Source organism: Pimephales promelas, chromosome 21, assembly GCF_988280905.1.
Source record: "Pimephales promelas chromosome 21, fPimPro1.hap1.1, whole genome shotgun sequence".
Lineage (NCBI taxonomy): Eukaryota > Metazoa > Chordata > Actinopteri > Cypriniformes > Leuciscidae > Pimephales > Pimephales promelas.
The window spans coordinates 2,618,771-2,632,253 of NC_142789.1; the positions used below are offsets into that span (position 1 = coordinate 2,618,771).

The 13,483-nt window shown below is 40.8% G+C and overlaps 1 long non-coding RNA gene across 1 annotated transcript; it reads left to right on the top strand.

Moving 5' to 3' along the window:
* Window positions 1–4,833: 4,833 nt before the first annotated feature.
* Window positions 4,834–10,983, top strand: LOC148969664 (uncharacterized). Its single transcript, XR_016148477.1, has 2 exons — window positions 4,834–9,391; window positions 9,814–10,983. It is a non-coding gene; the product is annotated as an uncharacterized LOC148969664 (long non-coding RNA).
* Window positions 10,984–13,483: the final 2,500 nt, after the last annotated feature.

Sequence of the window (13,483 nt, forward strand, 5' to 3'; positions counted from 1 at the left end):
GTGCAAAGTGGTTCAAAACCAGTCGTTTACTTGCATTATTCACAGAAGATTGTAAAAAAGGTAAGGATTCACCTTGACAAGCAAGAAGAGAAAACTAAATTAAAAGAAGTCTACGCTCTCTAACAAAACCAAAGTGTACTCACCCTTTGCTAAACAGTAACGTGGATAACAGGGCGGGGGCCTGTACCATGATGGTAATTGAACAAACTCAGGGTTGCAGGATTAGTTTCGAGATGACTAAACCAAATCAATCCAAACAGGCTTTGTTGGTACCATGATGCTGGTCATCAACTTTCTCTGTCAACTCAGACTTTGATCCTTTAGGAGTTTAGGTGTGACATCAGTAGCCAATCACATGCTGAGAATGAGTGAAACTCATTCAAAACTCATTGAAATTAATTTCTCGCGAGAGAAGTAGCCCAATTCACTTATTAAATAAAAATATTAAGAATTTAAACAAATCTACACAGCAAGAAAATAGCTGTCTATGAAAGAGGACACCTAAAAGAAAGTGTCGATACTGTATATCAGTGCAAGTAAAAGTAGTTAAGTTAGTTTATACAGTTGATAAAGGTATAGAGAAATTTTATAGCTTCATTTATTGATTCTAAAGCGTATTTATTAGGGCTGTCAAAATGATTAATCGCGATTAATCGCATCTAAAATAAAAGTTTGTGTTGTTTACATAATATATGTGGGGGTACTGTGTATAATTATTTTTTATATATATATAAATACGCACACATGCATGTATATTTAAGAAAAAACTATTATTTATATATAAAATATTTATTTATATATAATATAAATTATATATAAATCTATATACAGTATGTACATGAAAATATTTCTTAAATATATACAAGCATGTGTGTGTGTTTATATTATATATATATATATATATATATATATATATATATATAATAATTATACACAGTGCCCCCACATATATTATGCAAACACAAATTTTTATTTTGGATGCGATTAATCGTTTGACAGCCCTAGTATTTATATTACTTATTCATTTAAAATCTGCATAATAATAATTGATAATTGTACATGTACATAATTTCAGAAATAATTTCTAAATCATACAAATGTATTTACTAAAAGCCACGATTTTGTCTTTTAAAATCATCTGCTATGTAGTGACCTTTAATTTGTGGTAGAAACAGGTGGAGTGACTTTATCATGTCAGACATGTGTCACTTTGCTCACAGCTGATTGGTCCAAGTTCGTTTTGCGACCTCTTACCTGGAACATAACCTGCCCCCGGACCAGGTTAGCCGTTACTATGGCGATGAACACTGCTAAAAGCCAATCCACTTTCATGGTGCCTAAAACCCAAACTAAAATGAAACATAGCTGGCTTTTCACCTAAACCGGCTTAATGGTATAGGCCCCTGTCTTTCATTATTATAGGGAATATAAATGTAATCATTCTAGAAGTTACCCAGGTAAAAGAATTCGTCTTGTTTAAAATAATCAGATTATTACAGACCATGTACACATTGTGATCAATTCAAATAATCTATTTAACTATTAAATTAAAAATAGTATGTACTTTCCCCAATTAGCTCTGTAAAACTAGCATGCCATTATTATAATACTCTAATTCCATTGTAAATGATTTATTAATATCATTCGCATTTTCGACATATCATGTGCTGTTTGATATCGACCCAAGAGTTCTGATGTTTTATTTATAATGTATAATGGCCACATTTAATGACTAATCACCCCTAAATAAACATGTCCTTCACTTATGTGAGGTTATTTCTTGCTTGCTGGTCTTTGTTTGTGAATATGACTCGGGTTGGTGCTCTTCTCTTCTGTCTTGCCTCTTGTGTTTTGTGTGGGCACATGACCTCTGTCATGCCGGTTTGTTTTGTCAAGTTGTTAATGTTGGTCATGTGCTCATGGGTTCCACATCCTTTGGTACCTTTCTTAAAGGGGTCATGAATTGGCTTTTTAAATTTTATTATATTGTTGTCTGAGGTCAACTTATGACGTTCGCTTGGTTGTTTCATTCAAAAACATCAAAATGAATCAGTAATAGGCTATTTTGTACCATAGTTTTGAGCCTACCTGATAAGCGCTCAGTTTTTATGGGCGTCTCGCACTGAAGACTTGGAAGTAAATGCACTCTGCTGTGAGTGGATAACAGTTTTGCATATTATAATGAGTTTCAACTGAAACGTCGGTGCAAAAATCCAATGTTGTAAAATGGCAAGCGGAATGATTCGCCCATACATGTTCGACCCTAGCCTGACTATGTCAGACCTTCTACTTCCGCTAATTTCATTTCGCTCCTGTAGTCAGTCTGAGATAGCAGCCTATCTTTTAGTTTTCCTGAGAGACGTGACGTAGACGCTAAGCGCCAAGTTTACATTGTAGGTTGGAGAAATCGAAAACCGAAACGACCGCAGAAATGGGAAACAAGACACAGGATGCAATTCGCTCTGTTATGGAGAACATACCGGGGTTTTTCAAACTGAAGCAAAAGTCGTTTACAGCCATGTTCACTCCGGTATCACATCATCAAGTGTTTACAGCCGCGTGCACTTCTGCCACAGTAGGCGAAAAACAACTTTGCCGCCCCTCTATTTGCAACGTATACCAGCAACAACAAACACCAACATGCCATATAACGCGAAAAAAAAAACTAGTCTAAAGTCAGTGGCTTTGCACGTTGTTAATAATGCTATTTTAAGGGCGCATGCTTGGTATGTAGCTTGTGCACAACGCGCATACACTTTTTATTGCGCCGTTTTTATTTTTGCAAATCATACATTTTAATAAGGAAACACATTTCAGATCTCAAACAGATCTCATTCCCCATTGACTACGTAGTCAATAGGGAATGAGATCTGTTTGATTAAAACATTCTTCCAAATATCTTCCTTTGTGTATAGCAGAACAAATAAACACATAGAGGTTTGGAACAACATGAGGGTGAGTAAATACTGACAGCATTTTCACTTTTGGGTGAACTAACCCTTTAAAAAGGACTGAATTGGTTTGATATGAAAAGAAAACTAAAAAAAAAAAAATCACATTTATATAATCATAAAATAAACCTCAGTGGCTGACGCACATGCTTTTAATAACAGCGACTGTCAACATTGTCTGTTCTACTTTTCAGGAGGATAGTTCACTTTGAAATAAATTTTTGATATGTTTTAGCTTACCTCAAGGGCATCCAAGATGTAGGTGTCTTTGTTTCCGCAGTATTTTCAGTTTTGATATTTTTAGGTCAAACCGTTCTTGTCTGTCGGCCATATAATGGAGGTCTATGGTCACCACCTCAAAGAGCATGCACAGAGAAGTCCAAATTAAACATGATTTAATGATTCCTAAATGTAAGTACACATTGATGGCCTAAGACACAAAACAAGCGGTTTGTGTGAGAAAACGAACAGTATTTATATCGTTTTACCTCTTGTAATCATAGCCACGTCCAAGTGATCTGAGGGCGCGGGCGCTTCGGTGCAAAGGATTGTGGGTGATTGGAAGAGATGAAGGATACACTTGATGCATTCTTCAAAACACGGACACAAAATGAAGGCTGCTTTCCAAGGATTTTTCCATTTGAGAGACAGTTCAGGTAGGAAGTTCGGCGACCGACAACTTGTGTATTTTCAGAGTGAAATGGTAAATTGAATGAGAAAACAGAAGGCTTGGTTTATTTTTTCCTGCTGTAATTGATATGATCCATTTTTATTTTATGCCAATCCTGCAATGATGCTAACGTGAAGGTAAATAGGTATGTCATGACGTCACTCTCTTTCCCTTTACATGCAAACCTGGGGAGTTTTTATGGTAGCGTGGCGCGGCATGAAACCTCGAGCCTGTCAGGCTGATCCAATTCTGTAAAACTGGACTATTCCATACCACGCTTTTGCCATGATTACATAAATTGTGGCTTGAGAAACCACACATCCTACATATGGAAGTAATTTACTGATGATATCCAGAAGATTTAGCTTGTTTAATTACTGTTTTGATTTCAACAGGTTTTGAGAATACATGGTTCCTAATATGAACACTCCCAATCCAGGGCCGAAAGCCTCTGATGGTTTTCATTGAAATGACTGCCTTAAAGCTCAAGTCAAACAAATGACTTGAGGGTTAATGGTCAGTCACTCTTTGCCTGAATGAAACTAAATAAATATGTGGCCGTAACCTTTTACATTGGCAGAGCACTAGGCTTTCCATGGTCAACGCAGTCTTAACATGCGGACAGACTTCAACAAAATCCTCTTTGCTTTGGCGTTCAACAGCATTTGCTGAAATTTCCTGCTTTTTCAGCAGTGATGGGCAGTAATGCGTTACATTAATAGTAGTTTTTAAGTAATTACCAACAAGATTTCAGTAATAATGTTACATCATAAAATAGCACCATTGAGTGTTTGTAATAATTTCCGATTGCAATCTAATGTGGACTTTGAGGATCCCTGATGGTTTACACTGAAACCTCCAATAAGTTAACACAACTAACTAAATTAAAGGGGTCATGAACTGGCTTTTTAAATTTTATTATATTGTTGTCTGAGGTCAACTTATGACGTTCGCTTGGTTTTTGCATTCAAAAACATCAAAATTAATAAGTAATAGGCTATTTTGTACCCAAGTTGTGAGCCTTCCTGAAAAACGGTCGGTTTTTATGGGCGTGTCGCACTAAAGACTTGGAAGTAAACGCCCACTGCTGTGAGTGGATAACAGTTTTGCATATTACAGTTTTTTGCATATTCGAGTTTAACTCGCCCGTCGGTGCATGAGGGGGAAAACGTCCAGTGTTGTAAAATGGCAACCGGATTCCCCCCTGTTACGGCCTCAGCCTTATGGGTGTTGCCTATGTATTTGTGTGTGTATGTTTGTCTTGTATCTAATTAATGTCTCTTCTTAAGTGTAGGCTCCTCCCTTGCGCACCTGTGGTTCGTTGCTCTGATGGCTCGTGCTGAGCATATAAGCGGTGTGTGCAGGAGTGTGAGACACGCAGCGGTGAAACTCCGTGCGCGTCATGACCATCTAAACATCGGATCAGCTTCAACTCAAGCCTGTGTTCTTTGTATTGTGCCACTATTCTGTTTTATTTTGTTAGTGTTTGGTATGTCTAGTGTAGAGAAAATGTGAGTTTTCTGTGGGAAGAGTGAGAACATGAGAGACGTGAGATTGTGCAGTCATTTATTAGTATAAATAAATGTCTTAAACTGCTTTTTGCCTTGCGTCTCCTTTTATGTTATTGAACCCTTACAAAACGAGCATTCTTAACAACAGGGTTCGTAACATAATTGGGGGCTCGTCCAAGATAGGTGTTTGAGTAGTGGCAATTTGATTGATCTAATTTAATTCAGGTGACCAATATCCTCTGGTTAGTTAGAGTAAGCCAGCAGGGCTGTGCTTAGCGCCAGTTCTGACGACGGTTTACTGTTTATTGTTTTGCTTTATTATTTTAGTTTGTTGTTTTTGGAGGTATTCCGGGGGAGAGAGCGATCTCTTAATCGGTACCCTCTGAAGACTAGGTAGGGTATTATTTAGATTAATGGCTAGGTAGGTAGGTCCAGAGGGTGTTGGATTATCCTGATTGCTTTTGCGTGTTTTTCTTTTCGTTTTTTTTTTATAAAGATGGCAACGTTTGAGCTCAGTCAATTTTTAGATCAACCTAGTGTTGAAGCTTTAGAGACATGTCGAAAAAATGATTTGTTTCTTATTGCTCAACATTATGAGATTTCTATCTCTAGAACACTTCGTAAGGAAGAGTTGAAAGCTTGTTTAGTGACTAGTCTGATTAATAAAGGGGTATTTTCTTCTATTGAGGCTGTTCCTACTGCAGCAGCGGAGTTGGCGATACCAGCTGCAGGAAGTCCGCCCTTACGTGTAACGAGTGGTGTTCCAGTTACTCCAGTGATCGGGGTTGGTGCGGAGGTACGTCCGTCTTTTTCACTACCTAAATTTGAACCTTTGTCGCTGTCCGCAGAATCATCAGGTTTGCGTACAGATTCCCGTTTAAAGCTACGTTTAGCACGGTTACAGTTAGAAACTCAGGATAAAGCTCAGGCGAGACAAGATGATTTGAAGCATCAGATTGAAATGTACCGAATTGACGCTGATATGAAGGTGCGATTGCGGGAGTTGGAGTTGCAGGCTGCTTCAGAGGTACCTAAAAAATCTATCGTCAAAACATCTCGGTTGGAGGTTAATTCTGAGACATCTGCTGGTCCATCCACTTCGGGTGTTAATTCTGTGCCGTCTGATGTGGGATCTGAGTCTGTAGCGCCGTTTTCGACACATTTTGATGTGGCTAAAAATATATCTATTGTTCCACCCTTCCGTGAGAGGGAAGTTGAGGCATATTTTCAAGCTTTTGAACGAATTGCTGTTGCCTTAAGATGGCCAAACGAGGTTTGGGCACTAATGTTACAATGTAAACTCTCAGGTAAGGCACAAGAGGTGTGTGCATCTCTCTCGGTAGATGAAAGCGTACAGTACGATGCCGTGAAAACTGCAATATTACGAGCGTATGAATTAGTTCCTGAGCACTATCGACAACGATTTCGCACTACGAACAAAGGCATGTCTCAAACGTATGTCGAGTTCGCTCGCGAAAAGGGCATTTTATTTGATCGGTGGATCAAGGCGTGCAGGGTAACTGACTATAATTCTTTGCGAGAACTTTTGCTGATTGAAGAATTTAAGAACTGTGTTCCCGAACGTACTGCGTTGTATTTAAATGAACAGAAAGTCAGCACTGTACAACAGGCTGCCGTGTTAGCTGACGAGTACGCATTAATGCATAAAACTGTGTTTTCAAAGCGTCCGTCTGACTGTGGGGGTTCCTCATTAAAGGAAAATGAAAATCTTTCCGACTCACGAAATAAATGGGTTCCAACCAGTCCGAAGTTTAACCGAGAGTGCAGTTATTGTCACAAGACGGGACATGTTATAGCTGAGTGTCGTACTTTAAAACGCAAACAAGAGCGACAAGATTCTTCATCTTTCCAGCCTCGAGGTTCAGTACTAGTGAAAACTGTGTCCCCATCATCCGTCAGTTCTCTTGTGACACCTGACAGCTGTTTTCAGCCTTTCGTATTCGATGGATTTGTTTCGTTAAATGAGAAGGTCGAAAGCCGAAAACCTGTAAGAATTCTCCGTGACACAGGAGGATCTCAGTCCTTTATATTATCAGATATTCTGGGTTTTTGTGCTGATTCGGCATGTAATACCAGTGCGATTGTGCAGGGTATTGAAATGGGTTTTGTGCCTGTTCCTCTCCATCGAGTATATGTTTTTTCTGATTTGGCATCTGGGTGCTTTGAGGTTGCAGTTCGTCCTTCTTTACCGGTGAAAGGTGTGGATTTTATCATGGGAAATGACATAGCTGGAGGTAAGGTAATGCCGGTAGTACAAGTTGTTGATGTCCCATGCAATGATTCGCAGGCTGATGCACTTGGTAAAAATTTGCCGAATGTGTTTAGTGCTGTTGTAACGCGAGCACAGGCGAAACAGGACATTCACGAAAGTAATACTCTTTGTGATTCTGTCTTTTCACAGATTTTGAAAACTGATGTTCTTCCCGACTCCCCTGACTCGACTAAAACGACTTTAAAGGCATCTGATGGCTTTGATCTTAGTTTGATCTCTGATTTGCCCATCTCGCGCGAAATTCTGATCGAAGCTCAGCGAAATGATTTATCATTAGAAAAATGTCGTGCGAGTGTTGAAAATGACAAAAAGTCGCTGCGTAATCACCAGTTCTACTGGAACGATGATGTGCTCATGCGTAAATGGAGTAGATCTTTAAATTCTGAGCAGCGAGACGATTGGAATGCGGTGCATCAAATTGTGGTACCTTCGAAATTTCGATCACATGTTTTAAGTCTGGCTCATGACCATCCTTGGTCTGGACACCTAGGGATAACTAAGACCTATAACCGGGTGCTCCAGCATTTTTTCTGGCCAGGGTTAAAGTCTGATGTTGTGACACACTGTAAGACGTGTTACATTTGTCAGGTTAGTGGAAAACCTAATCAGATTGTACCACCTGCTCCTCTGTGTCCTATTCCTGCCGTTGGAGAACCATTCGAGCGCGTTCTAGTTGACTGTGTGGGTCCACTTCCTCGGGCTAAGTCTGGTTGTCAATATTTGTTGACAATCATGTGCGCGGCTACACGGTTCCCAGAAGCCATTCCGTTACGCAACATAACGGCTAAGACAGTAACTAAAGCCTTAACTAAATTCTTTACAACATTCGGTTTGCCGAAAACTGTTCAAACTGATCAGGGTTCGAATTTTGTGTCTCGTATCTTCCGTGCCTCGTTAAAGGCTCTTGGCGTTTCTCACGTAGTATCAAGCGCCTATCATCCCGAGTCGCAAGGTGCTTTAGAGAGGTGGCACCAAACATTAAAATCTGCACTGAGAAAGTACTGTACAGAGACTGGGAATGAGTGGGACGATGGAGTTCCTTTGGTGTTATTCGCGGTACGTGAGGCGCGGCAGGACTCGCTTGGGTTTAGCCCGTCAGAGCTTGTGTTTGGACATAATGTCCGTGGTCCTTTGAAAATGTTAAAGGAAGAATTTCTCGGTAACAGTTCGTCTGTGAAGACCAACGTCCTTGATTTTGTATCACGTACTCGCGAACGTTTGCACAATGCTTGTGCTGTGGCGAAGGAAGCACTTTCTCTGTCACAAACGAAAATGAAAAAACATTTTGATAGGAAAGCAGTTATGCGTAATTTTTTGCCAGGCGAAAAAGTTTTGGTGTTGCTTCCTATTCCTGGATCTTCTCTCTCTGCGCGTTTCTCTGGTCCTTACGTGATAAAAAGTAAGTGGAATGAAACTGATTATATCTTACACACGCCAGAACGGAGGCGGAAAACTCGTTTATGTCACATAAACATGTTGAAACCATATTTTTGTGTCGAACCAAAAGAGAACCCTGAGAATTTGGTTAGTGAATCGGTGACTAAAGGAAATACTGAGCGCGTTTCATTGTTGGCTTATGCTTTGCCTGTCGATACTGCGGACGATGGGTTGAATGTATCCATGGAAGCTTTAGGAGGAGGATGTTTTGAAAACTCTAAGATTTTATCTTTGCTTCCTGAGCAACTATCCTATCTATCGCCTGAACAGCGAGAGGACGTAATGAAGTTGATAGACAGTTTCCCGTGTTTGTTCAATGACGTTCCTCCGGGTACTAATGTCATTCAGCATGACATTGAGGTCGGTAGCGCATTACCGATCAAGCAACACGCTTATCGTTGCCCAATGAGTCTGAGAGAAGCCATGAAAAGTGAGGTTAAGTATTTATTGCAGAATGGTTTCGCTGTCCCGAGTAATAGTCCATGGAGCTCACCGTGTGTTCTGGTACCGAAGGCTGATGGGTCTTTACGTTTCTGCACTGATTTTAGAAGGGTAAATTCCATCACAGTGGCTGATGCTTTTCCGTTACCGCGGATGGAAGATTGCATTGATTGTCTTGGGGGTGCGAAATATATTACTAAGTTAGACCTTTTGAAAGGTTATTGGCAGGTGCCGTTAACCGAGCGCGCTTCTAAGATCTCCGCCTTCGTAACCCCCGATTCTTTTCTGCAGTATAAACGCATGGCATTCGGTCTGAGAAACGCACCAGCAACGTTTCAACGTTTAATGTCCACAGTCTTAGGTGACGTTCCTAACTGTAACATTTATTTAGACGATGTAGTTATTTATTCGACTACATGGGCTGAACACATGTTGACCTTGCATGACGTGTTTCGTCGGTTAAAGGCTGCTTCCTTAACGTTAAACCTAAAAAAATGTGAATTTGCTAAGGCTTCTGTCACTTATTTAGGGAAGCAGGTGGGAAACGGTAAGGTACGGCCATTGGACGGAAAAGTGACTGCTGTCCTCAGTTACCCAGTGCCTACTACGAGGAGAGAACTACGTAGATTCCTGGGGATGGTTGGGTACTACCGGTGTTTTTGCAAAAATTTCTCGAGTGTGGTTGCTCCTTTAACGAAGTTGTGTAGTCCTAAAGTTTGTTTTGACTGGACTAATGAGTGCCAGCAGGCATTTCTTTCTGCTAAATCTCTTCTTTGTAGTGCACCTGTGCTGTCTGCTCCAGATGTGACTCGTCCATTCCAGCTTGAGGTCGACGCTAGTGCGGTTGGAGTGGGAGCTGTCTTGCTGCAGGAGGGTGCTGATGAAATAGGCCACCCCGTATCGTACTTTTCAGCTAAGTTTAACAGTCATCAGTTGAATTATTCAACGATTGAAAAAGAAACTTTAGCTATGTTGTTAGCCTTACAACATTTTAATGTTTATGTGGGGTCTAGTTCTTCTCCGATCGTTGTTTATACGGATCACAATCCGCTGGTTTTTCTGGGTAAAATGTACAACCATAATCAACGATTGATGCGTTGGGCTTTAATGGTCCAGCCGTATCATTTAGAGATCCGTCATAAAAAAGGATCTGATAACGTGGTAGCAGATGCGTTGTCTCGTGGATTGAGTTAAGCTCTGGTTCTATGCAGAATCAGTTTTCTTTTCCCCTTCTAAGGAGGGAAAGAAGAGGGAAAAAAAAAGTCTGATTCTTCCTTTAGGGGGAGAAGTGTTACGGCCTCAGCCTTATGGGTGTTGCCTATGTATTTGTGTGTGTATGTTTGTCTTGTATCTAATTAATGTCTCTTCTTAAGTGTAGGCTCCTCCCTTGCGCACCTGTGGTTCGTTGCTCTGATGGCTCGTGCTGAGCATATAAGCGGTGTGTGCAGGAGTGTGAGACACGCAGCGGTGAAACTCCGTGCGCGTCATGACCATCTAAACATCGGATCAGCTTCAACTCAAGCCTGTGTTCTTTGTATTGTGCCACTATTCTGTTTTATTTTGTTAGTGTTTGGTATGTCTAGTGTAGAGAAAATGTGAGTTTTCTGTGGGAAGAGTGAGAACATGAGAGACGTGAGATTGTGCAGTCATTTATTAGTATAAATAAATGTCTTAAACTGCTTTTTGCCTTGCGTCTCCTTTTATGTTATTGAACCCTTACAAAACGAGCATTCTTAACAACAGGGTTCGTAACACCCCATACATGTCAAGGGGGTAATCCATCAGCCGGAAGTTGAAGCTGCCTCCGTGGGCCGCCATTGTAGCGGGCTATCACCTGCTGTTAGCATCCCATTGACTCCCATTCATTTTGGCATCACTTTGACAGCGAATTACTTTACATCTGAGGCGTCCAAATACTCAATTTGTCCATTATTTATTTCTAAAGAAACACGACAATGTATAAAGGCTCCATTACTTTGTATGTTACGTTATGGCCCCGTAGAAGCCGTTCCTGTAAAAATAGGCTAAAAATTGCGTCAACCATTCGACTGTCCGTCGCACAGTAGAGAAGTTACCGTATAGACAGGAGGAGAAGCTCGCACAGCCTCGCAGGCAATCTTTTACTGTCTAAAGTCACCCCATGGCATAAATTGAAGCAAAATGACAAAATAATTAATCAGAATACTTACCAAAAGTTGCTCCAGGTCGCGCTTCGGCGTCTCTGTGCACGATTAAAATTTGTCTTGGCACAGCTACTAAAACATTTACAACTGTCAGTCAGTTTGCTCACGTGACATCTACGTCATCAAGCTCAGTTTGAGCCTGCGTGGAACGCTTGGCTATCAGGAAGTGAGTGCCCATGTTGAGCTTCAACTCTCTCCGTTGAAATCAACGGGCAGTGGTTATAAGATCGGAATCTTTCACCAGGGCTGATCTGATGCGTGGGCCATTACGAGCTTGGTGCAACAGACTGAAGACACGGCTCAAATTGTTATTGGCCGCAGACTCGGTAATTAGCTTTTGCTTGCCAGAACTTCTCCCTATCCTCAGCTATAGCCACATTACGTTGGCGGTTCAGTCGCCGATACTCAGTCATATCATCTCGAAGTCGGGCCTCACGCCGCCGGTCGATAATTTTGAATGTTCTCTCCGATATCCAGGGCTTTTTTGGGGAAGATCAAAAGCATCCGAAGACATTGTGTGCTGACTGGATTATACTTTGCTTAAAGATCTGCCAGTCGTTCACCTTTTCGGTAGCCAGGTTATCAAAGATGCGGCGGGTGGCATGGTGAAAGTCTGTGGCGATGTTTGGATCACTGAGTCCAAGCGAGGCTGAGCCTTGGTGTGCTGGTTGGCTCGCAGCTTTAACTTGAGCTGGGCCACCAGCAATCGATGGTCTGTATTGCCAAGTTCTGCTCCTCTGTACACACAGCAGTTGGTGACAAACGGCATCCAGCATCGAGAGATGATGAGGATATGGTCTAGTGCTTTCCTAGTTCTGCCATCTGGGCTGTACCATGTCCACTGGTGGATATGCTTCTGAGGAAACCAGGTGTCGGCAACACTGAGTTTGTTGTGGCGGCAGAGAAGGGGAAGGCGGTTACCATTGTTGTTTGTGGACCTGTCAGCAAAGGTTGCATGAATTCATGCAAAAGAGTCGCATGAATTCCTGTGTATGACCAGAAGATGGCACGTGGAGCTGAATCAAACATCCATCCAACCATCCATCCTTTTTTCAAACCGCAAGTCCAATGTGGTAAAAGAGTAATTTTATACAGGTATAAATTTGTTTGTAATTTATTATTGCTTAATATTTAAGTAATAGCTTAATTTAGTTTCCATGACAGAGTTCAAGACAATTTTTTTTCATCTTAGTTACTGGAGCTGCCAGTTTTAAGTTTTTAAATGCTATTAAACAGCAAGCACAAACTATGCAGCCTTTCCGGCGCTATCATTGCCCTAATTCACTCACTCACTTTCATTCACTCCTAAAGCTATAGTGGACTAATGTAGGTGAATGAGTGTAGGGGGTCAATTTCGTACACAGGCACTAGATAACAATGACGAAGAACACAGGCAAACAGAAACCGAATAGAACCAAATCAACACAGAATAGTACAGTATAATTAATGTTTAAAATTAACAACTGATTAGCCTATACAAACGCATAAGGGAATTATATGTAGTTATATATAATTTAACTTTTCAGTGTAAGACATTTTTGCTAAATGCTCCTCTCTGTAGAGTTAGCCTATCGAGTTTAAGGTCATTGAAAGGCTTTTCTGAGGTAAATGTAACCTTAGGTGACTTTTTACGAGCTGTTTTATTGACCTGTTTCTGTGGTTTAAACCCTGATTGAGTAATTGCACGAGACATGATACATTTCAGCAAGTTGTTGTGTATCAACAGGGTTGATTGTAGGCTACCATGTAAACATTATTGTCAATAGCTGAAATTATGTTCAAAGATTACTAAATCAAGAAATTTGTAGCAACGATTCCAAGAATTTTTAAAACCAAGTTTCGCATGAGAATGATGTCGGTGTGTGTTGGTTTAGTTGGAGCAGGAGAAAGACAAGTGCATCATGATCTTTTCCTCACTCGCTCTGCGCTCGATTTACAGTAAAACCACCGGACGCCACTGCGCGCGCTTGACTCAACTCCATTCAGTTCCACACACT